Source organism: Rhamphochromis sp. 'chilingali', assembly GCF_963969265.1.
Source record: "Rhamphochromis sp. 'chilingali' genome assembly, chromosome: 1".
Classification (NCBI taxonomy): Eukaryota; Metazoa; Chordata; class Actinopteri; order Cichliformes; family Cichlidae; genus Rhamphochromis; species Rhamphochromis sp. 'chilingali'.
The window spans coordinates 42,421,157-42,438,849 of NC_137929.1; the positions used below are offsets into that span (position 1 = coordinate 42,421,157).

At 42.3% G+C, this 17,693-nt stretch overlaps 1 protein-coding gene across 2 annotated transcripts in view; it reads left to right on the plus strand.

The window, feature by feature from the left end:
- The window catches only part of LOC308402332 (phosphatidylinositol-binding clathrin assembly protein), a 117,765-nt gene that overhangs the window by 42,193 nt on the left and 57,879 nt on the right, over positions 1 to 17,693 (plus strand). The gene's annotated exons all lie outside the window — the stretch shown is intronic.

Sequence of the window (17,693 nt, forward strand, 5' to 3'; positions counted from 1 at the left end):
CTGTCTTTTGGTTACTGGTTTAGACTCTAAAAGTACTTTGTCAGGTTTGGGAATAGATTGCAGCTCGGGTTAAAAAGGCCAAAGGCCATATATGACAGATTGGAAGAGAGACCCATCTCAGTATTGCCTAACCTGGTGCGTCACAGCATGGGACCCCAAAGGGCCCCGGGACTTTCCTCTGAGAACTCAGCGGCTTTGATAAAACGCCAGGTATTTGATTTGTTGGAATGAGAGCAGGCTTTTCCATTTTGTTTGCCCTAAGGTGAGATGGGAGTGTCTGTACCTTGGTTGTTGAGAGGTTTTAATTAAAACCACAAGAAACGTCAAAGGAACACCCAAGTTCTTATTAACTACCTGAGAAAAATGACTGTGTACACAGTCGTTGGTGTATCCTCTTGGCACGAGGCGTACACGAGCTTGTGACCTCCCTGAGGCTGGGTGTGTGTGACCTCCTGATCTCGAACTATGGATCTTTTTGCTTTTAAAGCAAAGGGGATAACCACTGTTTATTGCACTTTGGGGAATTATTGGTATTTGCTAACAGTGCAGGTAAAAAAAAAACCAACAGGTAGCTTTACTGGGTGAGTTTTTGCAGCATTTTCTTTCTCCATATTTTGTTTTTCTCTTAAACACAGTACAATATCAACACCCCAGCAACCCAAACCTGTCACACTAAATATTTTCCACAAGTAACAGCCTTTCTGAAAGCCCACATAGTTATTCTTTGCAACTTCAAGAGATGTCACAGCACAAAGATTTGCAAGACCACAAGGTGCTGTATAACACACCGCTGTGAAAACCTTTCCCCCCCCCCGTGTTTTCAAGGACAACACACTCAGAAAATACTACCATCATCATTTCTTCTTCAGGGCAGGATACTTGTAAGTGTCAGCTAGGAAAATTACAGTCTGATTGATTACACCTCAGTGCATCAGGAATCAGGATGGAGGGCCGTGGCTCTGTGCTTTAAAACAGGGTGCTGGAGTAGGATGGAGGGCATTGACGGTGCAGGAGGAAAGGCAGTAGGGAGGTGAGGGAGGGAGAGAGGACGCCAAGTGGGAGAGTCATTAAGGACATGAGAGGAGACAGGGACGGTCTGGCGAGGACACCGGTGAAAGTGCTGATGGTTGCAGGACACGCCGCTTTCCCTTTCCTGTGTGTGTGTGTGTGTGTGTGTGTGTGTGTGTGTGTGTGTGTGAGTGATGGGAAGAGATCTGGGGGGAGTGAGAAAACACTGTGTGCAAAGTTACACTACAAGTCGCCGCCGGTGTCCTAGATAGTGAACGGCCCATTTGTTTTAGTGACGTCACTAGAGCACTACAGTGCCTCAGCACCCTTTGGGATGGCGAGGACGCAGACTGTGGCAGAGATTTAAGCAAAAGGGTGAGGCGTTGTGAGTTCTTATGAAAGCCGGGCGTTTGACCGAGCGAGACGGTGCGGACTGGGAGGAAAATAAACGACAGAAAGAGAGGTGTGGAAATCTGCTGACTCAAGCACTGTGTCGAAGATCATGGGGAGGGAGGATGTTATTTGTGTTGCGTTTTGAGAGCTCGCCGTGACTCTTGATAGGGGTCACTAGTGATAATCTGAAAAGCTTGAATGCACACATGAACAAAGTCACCGCACATGTGCTTCCTATCAGCTCCTCCTGCACAGCAGTAAAGATGATTAGTGGAGAGACAGAGATTGCAGTACACGACTATAGTGTGTGCACGCTTATCTCTTATACCCAAACATCCTATCTTTAAAAAAAAAAAAAAAAAGGTGGAAACTCCAGGGTAACCCACACACGCGCTGCAAACTTCTTTATGCTCCTTCAGGCAGATAAACAAGTTTTTCCAACTCAAGTAAATTGGCTGCATCTATGTGATCAATAGAAGAAAGCAATGGGCGTGTGTGTGTTTTGTTTTGTTTGTGTGCCGCCCTCCTACTGCGCTCAGCAGATTCAGCCATCCAGAAACTTGGAGGCTACAACGAGCTCAATAGAGATTCTCCCAGCCAGTGGTGTCTGCATCTATTTTTCTTTTGTCACTTTTTCCCTGTTCAATAGCGGCTCGGGTTATTGATTTGACATAATGCTGAGCTGATTTTTTTTTCTTTTTAATTCCACTTCCAACTGTAGCCTTATGCATAGCAGGTGTGTCCATGTATGCTAAAAAGATCAGAATCAGAATACTTTATTGATCCCTGGGGGAAATTATTTTTTGTTACAGTGCTCCATTATAAACCAACATTAAGACAAGACGGACAATACACTAACTAAGAATAGTACAATATATACATACATAAGTCACTCATAAATAAATAGCTGGAAAAGAAACATGTGTAGTTGTAGCAGTAACCAGTGTGTTAAGTGGATGCGTTGTACAGGGAGATGGCCACAGGCAGGAATGATTTCCTGTGTCGTTCAGTGGTGCTTTTCGGTAATCTCAGTCTCTCACTGAACGTGCTCCTATGACTGACCAGCATGTCATGGAGTGGGTGGAAGGTGTTATCCAACATTGTCTTTATCTTGGACAGCATCCGCCTCTCCGACACCACCTTGAGGGAGTCCAGCTCCATCCCCACAATATTGCTGGCCTTACGGATTAGTTTATTAAGTCTGTTGGCATCTGCGACCCTCAGCCTGCTCCCCCAGAGATGAAAAGATGTGCATGGAGGTGAAGTAAGAGACTCAGCTTTAGGGGCGTCAACCATGGCCTCTGAATTGTCCCAACTCCAATCTGGCCTGCTGGAGGGCTTTGGAAACTTTCCTAGTGACAAAGAGCTCCTCTGTGGCCTTCATATTACACTGAAGTAACCAAGTATTACATAAACATTTAAATAACATCCATCCATCTTCTTCCGCTTATCCGGGGCCGGGTCGCAGGGGCAGCAGCCCAAGCAGAGAAGCCCAGAACCCTCCCTCTCCCCAGCCCCTTCCTCCAGCTTATCGGGGGTAACACCAAGGCGTTCCCAGGCCCGCCAAGAGATAATCTCTCCAGCGTGACCCGACCCCTACAGTGCCTCCTGCGGGTGGTGGGTCTGCAGGAAGATGGGCCCATGTCCCTTTAGTGGGCTGTACCCGCCCGGGCCCCATTGCGTAAGGCCCGGCCACCAGACGCTCACCCTCGGGCACCCTCCCCGGGCGTGGCTCCAGAGCGGGGCCCCGGTAACCCTGTCCCGGGCAGGGTGAACTGGTCCCTCAATGGTCTTTTCATATGGGTCTTCTGAATCGCTCTTTGTCTGGTCCCTCACCCAGGACCAATTTGCCATGGGAGACCCTACCAGGGTGCAAAAGCCCCCAGACAACATAGCCCCTGGGATCCCTGGGACACACAGACCCCTCCATCACGATAAGGTAGTGATTTGCGGAGGGGCATTTAAATAACAGGTTCCCATATTCTTCACTATCAACAACAGAAATTTCTATGATTTATAGTGCGTCTATACAAAAATAACCCCAGAAATTGGCAAACACTGAGCAAGCAGAACTTTAGTAACTTTACATATATTGTTCTTACAATTTAAGCCCAGCGAGTCACACTAAGAGTCTTCTTCCATTTACTACAGCAGTGTTTCTTTATCATGTGGAAAAACTGAGATGTACTATTGTACTTGAGCCACTTTTTTTTATTTTTTTATTTAGATATCGGAAGGATTCCATGTGTGGTTAAACTTAACTGGTTTCACTGGTTTTGACATCCCTATTTGAGAGGGTGATTTATGGTAAAATTACTGCTACTGCTATCAAAGCTAACAGTAGGAAATGGCAAGAGTGAGATGAGTAGACTCAGAGTAGAAAAGCGCTATATAAGAACCAGTCCATTTACCATATGAGGACCTTAGGGTCTTGTTCAAAATTTAATAGTGGGGCATTGATGTGGATGCTCTAACAGTCTGTGGTGGTTGTTTTCTGAAGTTCTGTTATGAAGCTTGAGATGAGTGTTTTCACTGTTTCCTTCTCGGCGTTTTGAAACCATATTTGATCAGTGAGCTGCAGATATGAATGAACAATTGTTGGTTCGCAGCTTTGCGGAGGGTCACAAGCCAGTTTACTAGTGCCAGTCTTGTGCTTGGATAAATAGGGAGTGTTGCATCAAGAAGAGAATCCGGCTTAAAATGTTTTCAAATCAAACACGTGTAATCAAGAATGAGATTTCCAAATCAGATGAGTCAAGGCCTGGGTTAACACAGGCAGTCTCCAGTGCTGTTGACAAGCAAGCAGGTTGCCGATGGGAAATGCACTACTGTTGGGCAAAAACAAAGGAAGAGGAGGAGGGCGGAGTAGGCATGTTAGGAGGCAGTGAGAGGAAAGGTAAGGTGGGATGTATGGACTCCAGGCAGGAGGAAGACCACAGAGAAGATTAATGGATGGAGTGAAGGACATGTAGAGGGTTGGTGTGACAGAAAGGGAGTGTAGCACTTCTTGTATTACCAGAGCTCTATTTAAAAAAAGAAAAAAAAAATCTTAAATGAAGACAAACAGCCACACAAACATCAACTGTTACAAAAAACATCATTACCATTAAGTTATGTCCTGAAAACCCCTCTTAACACAAGGCCTGATGAGCTCTACACCGCCATTAAAGACCACCGCTGTTTCTTCTTCACTGATCATCAACACACCCACAGTGCATCCACGTTTACGTGTGTGTGTGTGTGTGTGTGTGGGCACAGTTGCTTGTGAATTGGTCGTGAAGCTCCTAATCTTCCATGAAATGGCAGAAGCCCACGTTTCCAGTCATGCAGTGTGCACACTGAGTACTACCTCTCTTATTTAGCTGCTTTTTTTTTTTAAGGTAATCTTGTTTTTACAGCATCCCTACTAATTGTTGCACCCTTTCTCTAAAAAGCACTGCCTGTGAGATGTGATTTTTGCTTTTTCTTTCTCCACTAGTTTCCCTTCAAGTGCCAGGTTTAATTAGTAGGACTGTAATTAGCCCTGCTGGTTCCACCACTCTATACTGTTACTGCACTTAAGACATTACATTTAACTCTATCGCTGCTTTTGATCTCTCATCAATGTGCTCTTGCAGCAAAAAAGCAGAGTTCTCAAGAGATGTAACAATTTTTTTTATTTGTCTTTGGTATATTTTTTATTTATTGTTATGAAACCTGGTTTTGCTAAAAGAGAAAAACCTCCGTACTCTTCTATTAGGTTTGAACACATTTCTGACAAACTGAATGCATTTGGTAACACCTGGCACGCATATGTAAAATGAGTTGACGCTTATTAGCTACATATACATCTCTCAACAAATTGATGCATGCATAATTTTTATGAGAGCTAAATGGAAGGTGCAGGAGCAGCCTAAGCAGAGAAGCCTGGGCCTCACTCTCACTAACCACCTCTTCTAGCTTTACTGGGGCAACGCAGAGTTGTTCCTAGACCAGTCGAGAGAGATAATCTCTCCAGCGTGTCCTGGATCTGCCCTTAAGGCATCTGCCTGGGAGGTGCCTAGGAGGCATCCTTGCCAGATATCCAAATCAACTCATCTGCCTCCTTTTGATGTGGCTTCCGAGTGACTGAACTCCTCACCCTATCTCTAACAGACGAGGCCTGCCACCCTTCAAAGAAAACTCATTTCCATCGCTTGCATCCGCAACCTTGTTCTTTTGGGTACTTCCGAGAGCTTGTGACCACAGGTGAAGGTAGGATGGTAGCTTCGCTTCCCACCCAGATCTCTCTCTCTCATTCCCACCACTTAACACTTTGCTGCACACTGCTCCAGTGTGAACTGGAGGCAACAGAACACCATCATCTGCGAAAATCGGAGATGATACTTCGAGGCCCCAGAACAGTCTAAATTTAATGTATTGGTGACTAAAACCTGCAGTGACGACTGTAGCTAGGATTATCGATTAAATTGGGAGGTGTAAGAAAACGGAAATCATTTGACTGCAGTGTGCTGTCTAATGACTTAGTGATAAAATTTTTTATCACTAGAGAGTAGTGGTTATCAGTGATCCAGAAGTAAAGCAGTCCATGAAAAATCAGCCTCGGCAAGCAAATCATCAGAAGACCAAAATCATCTAAAGGTGCAGTGGAGGTAATACATCATCAGAGTTGAGTAACAGAAGATTTCAAGCTTTTGAAATGGGTCGTAAGTTTGTTTGCTTGTTCTCAGGTGTCCAATATCATCTCAGACGCCTGAAATAATTTAAAGTCGTTGCAAGTGCCTTTAATTTACATTAACCCTCTGAGTCATAACCCTATCATAGCCCTATATTTTGGAGGTTGATCATCTGGATTATTTGGAAACAATGTGAGTGTCAGAATTATAAATTTCTTTGTCTCAATTGCCAAGACTGAGGAGAACAATGGGGGTTAACAAAGTCCCACTGTGACATAAAAAATTCAGCAGTCAGATCTGATGAAATCGGCTTCAAACCTCTGCTGACTTTGCCCCAAAGTAAGAGTTTAAATAATAATAAACTTTATTTAATATAGCACCTTTCAAAACAAAGTTACGTGCTTCACAAGACGAGATGGAACTGATGAAATGGCACGCAACTGAGACACGCTTAACAATTGTACAGCATTAAGAAAGGAAAAGTAGCAATACGAGGAAAATAGAAGCAAAACAACATAAACTAATTAAAAATAATATAAAATAATGCAGGGTAGTCACTAGGAAGAGATGGTGACACTAAATAGGATTACAAAATAAAAGTAGCTCAAACTGGAAGCACTGAGAAACTGTGCTTATAGAAACGTGTTTAGAAGTGATTTTAAAAGGCGAGCGGGTCTGTGTTGATCTGATTCTCAGGGAGATTGTACCAGAGAGTGGCCATCCTAACAGAAAAGGCTCCCCATCATCTTTAGTCCTCAAACCAAGAGACTGTGGGATGGCTAGTAGAGCCTGGCTGACAGTTGTTGCATTCCCTGAACAAGTTCATGAGAGTTGTCTCTGTCTATGCAGCTACCCTTGGAACAACTCTGAAACCACATCTTTATCGATCTATACTGAGGTTTCAAAACACCTCATTAAGGGTATGCTCTTGCCTTTATGAGGCAAAGAGTTAATATGGTCTCTTGTTGTGCATCAAATTAACCCCGAACAGTATCTGGAGATGAATTGATCAAGTTCCTACAAAGTAGAGTCTTAGTTATCTGCACACACCGGCACGGCTTTCAGTTCAACGACTGGGCGCTTCTTGTTGACGCACTGCTGAGATTCACGGGTAACTTCTTTTTAAAGTTATCGTGTTAATAAAACAAACTCTGTTGCTTTTTTCTTCAAACTTTTGTGCAGTTCTGAGCTTCAGAAGAGCTCCGTTACCTAACAATGTCTGCTGAGAAAATGAACTTTAGCTTGAATGATGTTTCCACTCCTCAGTTTGAGTACAAAGAACAGCTCTGGATAGACCCGCTGGAGGAAGTGTGAGACTATCCCAGCTACGACACTCTTTGCACTCGTAGTTCCCGACAGAGAAACGTCAGGAAAATTAAGTTGCTCCTGAAAACTGTATTCAGGTCGGTGTTTCAAACGGTGACTCATGTTGCTTGGCTTCCTCACTGACCTCCAGACATACTCATCATCCACCAAGACACGACTGTTCCCGTGAGGCGAGGAGCCCACACACGATTAGCCTTGTCACCTTGTAGGCAATGCTATCACACACAGGCACGAACAGATCTGCAGCCACAAAAGTTTAAGTGCGGAGAAATAAATATATATAGATGTATTTAATCGTATCCCTTAATCACCCACCCGACGTGTCTTTGTGACTCAGTTCCTTTCACACTTTGATTGGATTTGGAGGCTAAATGGTTGATTGCGTAAGAGAAGGAGAAATATAGGGTTGGAGAAAAAGGGAGGAGGAGGAAATTGAAGAAGGGAGCAGAATCCTGGGAAAGATCTGGACTAGTAGCAGGCCTTTTTTTGTGTGTGCGCGTGTGCTCATGTCCACGCGTCTGTTTCCCTCCCATGCGTTTCTGTGCTTGCATAAGAGCAGCTTTCATTCAACACAGCCCGATCACGACTCATTCTTCGTGTGTTAGTCACCACCTTTCATGGAACTGGGCTTGCAGTCAGTTCTGACGATTTTGTGCATGTGTGTGTTTTTCACAGAAAGTCAAATTGAGCACAGCAGCCAAAAATAATTCCCCCGTGGACTCCCTGAACTCAGTCTGGCGATAAGTACGCCTAACTGCCTCTTTTTTTATTCTCTACAAACAGGTGTTAAAATATATATATATTTTTACTTTATTTCAGTCAGACACTCCAGACTGCCTCCTCCCGGCTGAAGTAGCCCTAAAGCCAGAAAGTAAATCCAAAATAACCAAAGCTGTTTGTACTGGGCCTGAAAGCTGTAGAGAAGATTTCACTACAAGGATCAATGATTCCTGTGCCGGCTGACGTGGTTGTTCATCGACTCTCTGTACACATTGGCAGCTTCACAAAGAGATGAGCAGTAAATCTTTCAACTTCACTGATATCATATAAGGTGATCTCAGTAAGCTGCACAGAGCACACTCGTGTCTACCAACCAGGCCGGTTTATTTTTTAATTTTTACTTCTTTTTTTTTTTTTTTTTTTTTTTTTGTAATGCCAAAGGGAGACAAGATGAAAAGGGTCTGTTGGCAGATTAGTGCTTCTGGATTTGAGCCTCAATTCACCATTATTTATTTTATTTAGATACAGAAAAGTTAAAGTTTGAACTTTACTTGAACTCTAATCTGAAAATCAAATGTTTTGACAGCACTGCCCTCTGGAATTGGTATACATTTTGGTAGATTTTTGAGTTTTTCCAAACCTACACTGGTTGTCTAAATAGCTGAAGGTGAGAAATCGAACTGGATTTGACTGTTTTCTCAACTGCCTTTAACATCGCACTCGGAGATTAAAATGAAATTGATTTCAAGTTCTGTTAATACTCCCTGTAGTGTTTCCTTTACTCTTTAAAACCTAGCACAGAGTATTTTGTCACATCACACTCTGTCAGGTCTGTAACAGGGAAACGCCGAGCCGACTGTGCAACTCTGCCAAATAAAAATGACATGTCCATTATTTGGACATATTTTTTGGATTTACTAGACAACATCAAACTGAAAACTTCAGCGACCAAATCTAATACCACCTATTTGTCACAATACTTTCAGTTCATTCATATTATTGAAAGAATTATTATTGAAAGGAATTCCAGATTTAGTAGCTGAACAGTTTCACAGAGTGAACCTAATGAATTATGAGGGCAAGAACAGGAAGTGTGTATGTGTATGCTGTCTAATTTTCTTACTAATTTTCAAGTTTTCCACTTTCCCTTCGAATTCCCAGGTATCTGGATTGGGCTAACAGAATTCTTTTGGGGTGAATCGGACCTTAATTTACAGAACATTTAGATGAACATCATGCTGTATTCTAATAAACCATGCTTTATTAGCTCCACTTTACAGGCAAGGACGTAATTTCAGTAACGCTTTGCTGTGTTTGCCTGTTGTTTCAGTCACATTTGTAGTAGGTGGGTGGTATATATTAGAGATGGCACGATACCACTTTTTTTTTTGTCCGATATTTTTATGTCCGATGTCATAAATTTGGATATCTACCGATATGAATCCGATATAGTGTTTTAATCAATAAAACTGTTTTGTTTTTTTTATATCTTTCTGCATTTTGTATAAGTTCATACTCAAGTTTAAAAACAAACAAACACTAAAGCTATTCTGTTATGCCTGTATGCAAAAAGACTGCATACAGGTATAACAGACTGCACAGATGGTATCTTCCCAAAGGAAAAAGTACTATAGCTTACTAGGGTATATTAGACTTAATAGTCACTATATACAGTAATGGACTTCTATACATTTTACACCAGATTAAAACTTTGGGTGTAAGCTTCAGATAATTATTTATTAAAAGCTAGATGTTTTAAATGAGAATAAGAAAGAAAAGTATGTCTTTGTGCCCCCTTTTCCCTGTTCATGCCCTATCGGCCCCCCTGGCTAAACTTTGCTGGATCCGCCCCTGCACAGTTACCAGCCGTCAGCTACGTAGAAAAAGATCCTGGTGTAGAAAGTAATAATAAATAAATTCTAACAACAGCTTATCAAGCTTAAACGTGCTGCTGTTGTTCAGCCGCTGGTTTCCTCTTTCTGGCTTGAAGTGGGCGATAAACAAACAAGAGAGACGGACTCGCAACAGAAAAGCCGATCAGCTGATCATTGATCACTTTCATGATTGAAGTAGCAGCAAGAAGAGGCAGTCGCTCCATATATCAGTTGTTAAGCTTAACGCGGGAATGCTTTACAAACATTCAGAGATGGACTTACACACTTGCTTTACTTCTCTGGGATAACTTCCTCGGAGATGAAATGCCGGTTTGGTAGCGAGGCTCCAAATGCTCAACCAGACCGCTGACAGGTATCGCATGCCACAGCCGCTCTATCACGTGTCGCATACTGCTCCGACGTGCTACGGTTATGAGCAGAGTTAAGCCATGTCGCAAGTTTTGTGATATTTAATGGATAGAATTACATTTTTTATTTGTCTCCGATACCTGATCCAGTAATTTAGGTCAGTATCGGACCGATACGTAATATCGGACCATCTCTAGTATATATATGTAATTGTGCTCCTACGTTTCTTCTCTGCAAATGTTTTATTTGCAAATACTTGGTGACAAATGGATAATTGAGCGATAGATTCGGTGAACTCCAGCTCCACCATCTGGGACTCCAGCTGGTTACGCTAGTGCTTCTTCTGCTCGGCAGCTTCAGCGAGCTTGGTGTAGCAGCACGTGAATCGGCACCACATCTGCTTATGGGTATGGTTAGAGTGACCCTTTGGCCTTGAGCTCGCAATGGATCTCCAGAGCAATACGTGGAGTGCTGCCACCAGCTGCAGTCCAAGATGATGGAGTTGGAGTATGTCCTACCAGTGGGATAAGATTCTGATATCCCACTGATAAGTCTGATAAAATCCCTACCGACCGAAACAAGTAGGGAATGGTCAGGGTCACATGGTTAGCTTTGACTGTTCTTCTAATGTAAGAGTGAGAGGATTGTCCACTAGCAGATCGTGCGCAGTGGCATTTTTTACTCGAATAAACAAAAGACCCTAAACAGAGAAACACTGAAACTCTGTAGGTTACGACCATGTTTGTCTATATATTGAGTACTGCTTCTGTGGCAGACACACAAAAATCAGTAAAATATTACAGGGCTCAATAAGTCAGTTTAAATTTACTGCAGTTTGCTCCTGTTATCTACAAAGTTCCAGCCTTGGCATCTACTCCACACATAACCTGACTAATGGAGGGAAGAGAAAACATGCACACAAAAAAGCATGCTTTAGGTCAGCATAGACGCCATGGTGTTTCTACGGAAACCAGCAACATGTGTACTCTCGAGGGTCGGATGTGGAGAAATGGATTAGAGAGGAAGACGTGTGGTAGCTCTGTATGTTGCACTGTAGAGGTGGAGGGGAGGCAGGGAGTATAGCCGTGATCTGAATGCATCAATAATGCATGAGGTTGTTCTCCGATATGCTAACATGAATTATTTGACAAGCAGTGCCGACCTGCTTCTCCACCATCTAGTGTCTATGCATCGTCTCACTGTCTCCTCTATTCTTAGACCGTTTCTCTAAATCTGAATCTCTGCGTCTTTTTCTTGGAACTGTCTTTGCTGAATAATCTGGGGCTCAGCGGGTTTCCGAATCTCCCACTCTGTCTCTCTCTGCACCAAGTGTTTCTTCCCCTTTTATAGATTTTTTTTTCTCCCCCTCCTTTTAACCATATCCATGCATTTTGTGTGGGTTCTCTCTGCCTCCGCCTCTGTATGTGAGACCGAGGGAGAAAGGCAGGCTGTCGTCAAATGGACTTTTGATGAGGAAGAAAGCAGTTGGCGCACAAGAAGAGGCAGAGAAAGGGAGCTTATGAAGTTTATGAGCTCTTTTTCTTGCCATCTCTCCTTTGTTTCCTCTCTTTATCTCTGTGACCATCTTGTCTAAGTTTCATTTTTATCCTCGGTTCATTGCGACTCGACCAGAATACTAAACGGCGTCACAAAAACAAAGCCAAGGACAGTATCCTGTCCTTTCTGTTATTTTCTGAGTACTTTCGTGGATAATGTAGGGACACGCATTCAGCTGAAAGGCTCAATCTGTTTGTGGATCACCAGGAAAAACAAAAACAAGAAAACAACAATTTGAAAGCCATTCAGCAAGCAGCAAGAGCGAGTCTGCATTCATGCAAGTGGTTCTGTGAGACTCTATTTAAGCGCAGCTGTGCTTTGAGCTAAGTGGTAATATCACCATGGCAGCATCCTGAATTTAAGCAGGTATAATGCTTGGCATGTGCCAGAGATGCTCATGGGAAGTGAAATGACATTGCAGCCATTCAGCCTGCTACTGAAAAAGACAAATTACGGTCTGATAACGGCACCGCAAAGAAATTCATCATGTGAAGAACATGAATGTTGATAGCAGACCTCATCGCTGTCGAAAACGATTCACAATGCAACAGAAATCTGCTCTCCATTAAACGTTACAGAGGGTTGCTGAAATGTTCAAGTGCTGTTCTGTCCTTGAAGTTGCATTGTTGTAGGGCGGCTTTTTAGATTTTAATCTGTTGCAGTTTTGACTTCCAGCTTATTTTACAGCAGCCACTTGCCAAGTGGTTGGGAAATTCACATTTTTCACTTCCTTCGAGAGGTTTCCAGATGGTTGCGGACCAGTCTCTAGGTCCGTGTAACTGAGGTAGAGAGACAAAGACTTTGGTTAACAAGATCTATTTGAAGGAAATGCATTTCTGAAAGTTTGTCCCCGTATCGCTCAGTCTATTTTCAGTAGTGGATGAGTGTCTCAGCACTTCCCGGAAGCAATCGAGCAGCAGCCATGCTTGGATGTAGTGCAGTCCACAAAGGAGAGATGGGCCCAAATTTTATCAGCTTAGTTTTAGTTTTTACGTAGATTTTTTCATAGGCAAAGTATTAACTGGTTGAAACAATAGCGGGCAGATTAATTAACTTTTTTTTGTTAATTCATTTTTTTATTAAACATGTCAGACTTTGTCAGGAATAACCCAATGATGTTGTCAGACTTATTTTGATGCCAGTCTAAGCTATTCTTACATTAACTACCCTGCAGCTTCCTGGCCTTGACCTCAACTTAAACTTTAATGGTGACCGTAACATCCCTCCAATACCAGACCGAAAATCTCCAAATCAATGGTTAAGTTGTTGGGGACTGAATTTCTGTCCACAGATGGAAGTTGAATCCCTACAGTGTGAATAGGGGTTTGTGTGTGTGCACACAGGCAAAAAAAAAAAAAAGGACAAGAACCAAATCACATCCTTTATGCCTTTTTAAACAGTCCCAGAGGCCTTGGAAACATCAGTGCAGCTGAATCCAACACATGCCTGCAAGTGTGTTTGTGCTCACAACCGCACATGCACACACACCCTCTCTTAGATCCTCCGACCAGCCAGTCAGGGCTGGTTATTTGCCAGATAGGGAATTGGCAAACTGGTAAATCTCAGATCATTTTAAGTCAGTTGGACAGAGACGGCCTTAAAAGTTAAGATGCTTTCAGGAAGCCCGAGGCCTGAGTTCCCAGAACTGTGGATAATAGCCAAGACTCCTTCCACAACAACGAAGTGAGGAAGACGTGGTAGCAGAACTGTTCACGAGAGACAAAATGTAAGTTTAGGTCTCTAATGTATAGACAGAGGCCAGGTTAACGTTTTTCTAAAGTTTTTCCAGTCAAAAATTGGATTCAGGTCTCCCTGCCGGTCTATAGTGGTCTCAGAAATCACCAAAAACATAAAGTAGCCACAGATGAACAAGTAACGTGGATGAGTGACAAAGCGTTTTTCCCACTGAAAACACTACGTCAGGATGAACAAAATCAAATTTTTGGGCTAAAGGAGCCACAGATGTATTTCATTTCAACTCTCTCTCTCGAAGAGGTTCAGGAGCCACACGTGCGGAGGACATTAAAAATATTACCTGCAGTTTATGAAAGTAATTAGTTCCAACGGAAGAACCGATTTGTTCCCATGTGAACTGAACATCAGCTATACTGTAGGATCATTGACTAATGATGGGAGCTCATGTTTTATAACCTTTCTCACATCTTTGAAAATGCCATTTCAGAACTTGTGCAATTAAGATGCTTGGAATAATAAAGCAAAGCATGCTTTACATAAGGCTAAGAAACAGCCAGATGTATCTGATGTCACTGGCTGAGTTCTGTAGTAGTAATTGGAAAACGAGGAGGAAAAACGTTGCAGTTGTCTCAGCTGATTCCGATTTTTCTCAAAGTATGACTTGCCAATACAGATTTTTGACAGCTTACACAAAAGATAGACTTTCTCCAACGCAAAACACTATTTTGATAACAAAACAAATTATTAAACTTTAGAATTTACCCCAAACCTCAGAAAGTTACAGGATCTTCTCTCATTAAAACGATTATTAACTATTAATGTACCTTACCGTACAAAATAAGGTGCACCTATACTGGCTTGTTGCTGGCTCTAAGATCCAAATAGCTTTAGCTTTGCCAACTTTGTTAGCTTCTTTAAAATGGCCATGTTCAGCTGGGCGATTTCAGCGTCTTATTTAATTTGTTGTCGTGAACATTTCCTCCGCACATCTTGGAACTTTGTGTCTTCACTTTAAAGTAATGTTATGCTAACATTATGTTAGAATGTGGCTATGAATGTTTTTCTTCTCCTTAGCAAGGTAAAGCCATTCATTCACAATTAGGAATGCAATACGGTGCCTGTTTTTGCCCCTTAACATGATACTGCAGCAACTTCACAGAGCCTGGTTAGTGTTTTATGTGCAGCTGATTTAGTGTGTCACAAATAAACATATGTGGTGGTACAGTCTAAAAGTTTCAGTGTTACTACATGTTACATGCAGTCGGAGGGTTGGTGGGGCTTTGCCGACTTTCTGAGTGGGAAGTGTGACAACTGTGGGGTCTTTCAGTTTTACGACTTAAAACTCTGGATTTCCAGTGTCTGACTTCAAATGTTATGCAGCATTAGCACTGCTTCACACTGTGTGGTTTTTAAGTGCATGCCCAAGCAAATGGTCTGTTTCTGTACATAATAGTTCTTCTACATGGCCCAGGGCCTTGAAAGTCCTTCAAATTTAATGGGTGCAACATATAATGCAGTATTCGGGTAAGTAGTGTGGAAACTGCCACACCTTGGTTTGAATGCACATACCTGTGGTTTACAGCCGCACAGGGCTTAGCTGGACAGCACCTTACTAATTCTTAAGTCAAGTCTGAAGTCGAGGACAGCTTGTACATAATGGTTAAAGTGGGATTGTTTGCAATGGAAGTCAGTAACACTGGTTTGTTGCTCTCTGCCAGATTGATTGAGACCTTTTTTTTTCTCCTAAAGTAAATATGCATGAGCTGCCAGGACCTACTCGGAGACTGTGGTCCTCCCAAAAGTCTGGCTCATTCAGCTCTAGCCAGAAAAATCAAAGATTCAGCAAGTGAATAAATAAAGTGCTGCACATTATTAATATTTCAACATTCAGAAACTCTCACATAGGGAGAAGAAAAAGCAAGAAACAAACAAAGTTAGCTGACCAGCAGCGGACAGTAGCAGCTCCCAGGTGCGAGAGAAAAAGCAGTCATGCTGTGCAAAAACCTTTCCTGGAAAATGGAAAGTACAAGGCTTCCCACACCTGCTCGGTGACATCAGATTTGTCAAAAAGAACAAGCGACTAGTATTTAAGAGTTGGCAGGATCAGGTTTCTTTACGTCACGCTGCAGTGGGAAAATGTTCAAATATAAACAAAGCTGTCAAGAAAGTCTAAATGGCAGCAGTGACATGATTTGTCACTGTCATGAGAGGACTTTTAGCTCAAGATTTGATCTCATTTGCAAAGGGCTGTTTGCATAATCGTTTATTATATTGTGCTGCCAACCCTCTCCTGCTTCCCAAAGGTTAATGATTTGCTTCCTCTTGCCAGTTCTGTGTGAGCTACTCTAAAGGAATCCTAAGAAACAAGAATAGAGAAGTTAATTTTTAGACACAGACTACATGCGCTGGAGGCAAATAAAACATGAGTATTTGGTCATCGCAGTGAAGTGTTTGAGTCAAAGCAGATACCACTGTGTACTTGATATTAAAGGAGACTTCCATATAAGCCTTTTTTAGTGGGTTTAAACTGTTATCTGTCTGAGGTTAGTGTGTGTGTTTAGGTAGATACTGTTTTATGTCTCCAGTTATTTAAATAGTGCCATATTTGCAGCATGAATTCTCCTGTTATAAGGGCTAAGTGTTTTTCTGTCCAGTTTTTGAAGAGGTTATGTGCAGATATTCAAGTTTCCAGGGGAGGAAGCCTAATGACTCCAGTAATACTTTATATCCAGATAAAAATCTCAACTTGGGGACTATGTAGTTGGTTGATTTGGTGGTCAGATTCCACATTTAGGTCACTGAGAGGATGAATCCTTGAGACTTTTGGGACATCTCCTGTCGCGCTTGCTTCAGAACCTGTAAAAGGTTCACACACCACACATGAACAGTAACAAACCTTTTCTACAGATTTTTGAAAGCATATTCATTTAACTTAGTTTTACCCAAAGGCAATAAAACATGCAGGTAGCTTCCTCAGTTTGTGGCGGTAGAATGTTTAGGTGACACAAAAACCCCTGGAGACACATGTTGTAGAACACATAGTTACCAGGTCATCTTATACCAGGTTATAGGATGGTCCACCCTTACTGTTTAATATTGAAACTATAAGCCTGGCCTGCAAATCCATACAGCTACAATAGTTGGGCAGCAGAAATGTTTCTGTCAAATGCAAATTGGGGAAAAGTGTTATAAAAATACTGAAACAGTAGCGTTTGTATAGCTACATGTAATATATTTTATTTATAGATCGCCAAATTAAAACAACAGTCTCCTCTAGGTGCCTCATATCTTATATGAATTCCATCAATGGTGCCAAATTTGAAATTGTCAGTAGATAAAGGTAAAGGAAAAGTGGACTTGATGATATCGTTCTTGAGTAAATACATCTGTGGCACGGTTTTAAAAAATCCTGTGGAGCCTGCTTTTCAAGCTAATGCATTCACAAGGTTTTCAGTAAACTTGACCTCTGATTTTGACCTTGAAGTCACAGATTTTTAGTAGGTACATCTATGGTGTCAGTTCCTGCTACCAAATCCTGTCAGCTAGTTCTCCAGTTATGTTCCCAAAGTTGCCTGCCTGCCCCCTCGCCCAGCAGGGTGACAACAACACTCTAAGCTTTTCAAACTGAGGTGTCAAAATGAAGCCAGTGCACAAGTGCCCTGTGCAGGCCACCAGGTGATGATAGCTGGGGTTGGAAAGAGACGTCTGGTCCTATAGAAATCTATGAGAAAATGTTTTATTGACCTGACCTTTGTAAACACTTAGCTGCTGAATTTATGGGATCGTTAATTTTAGGACCTACTGAAATCTATTTTGTAAATCTTGCTCATGCCATGATTAATCGATTGTTGTAGTTTTATTTTTCTCAAGTGGTTTCACGTTCAGACCAGTCCCTCCTCGTCACATCTGGTTTTTTCCGTGACCAAGATCACGATGACAGAAACTCATCTTGGGGTTTTAAAACAGGACTTCAGTAACTGTGTGTATCTTTTGTATCATCTGTGGGCTTTCCTCCGTCTTTCTAATTTGGCTCTGTGTTCTGTCAGAGCGCCACCCCTTAGTTTGACAAGGTCATAATTTCAATTTGTTGACTTGG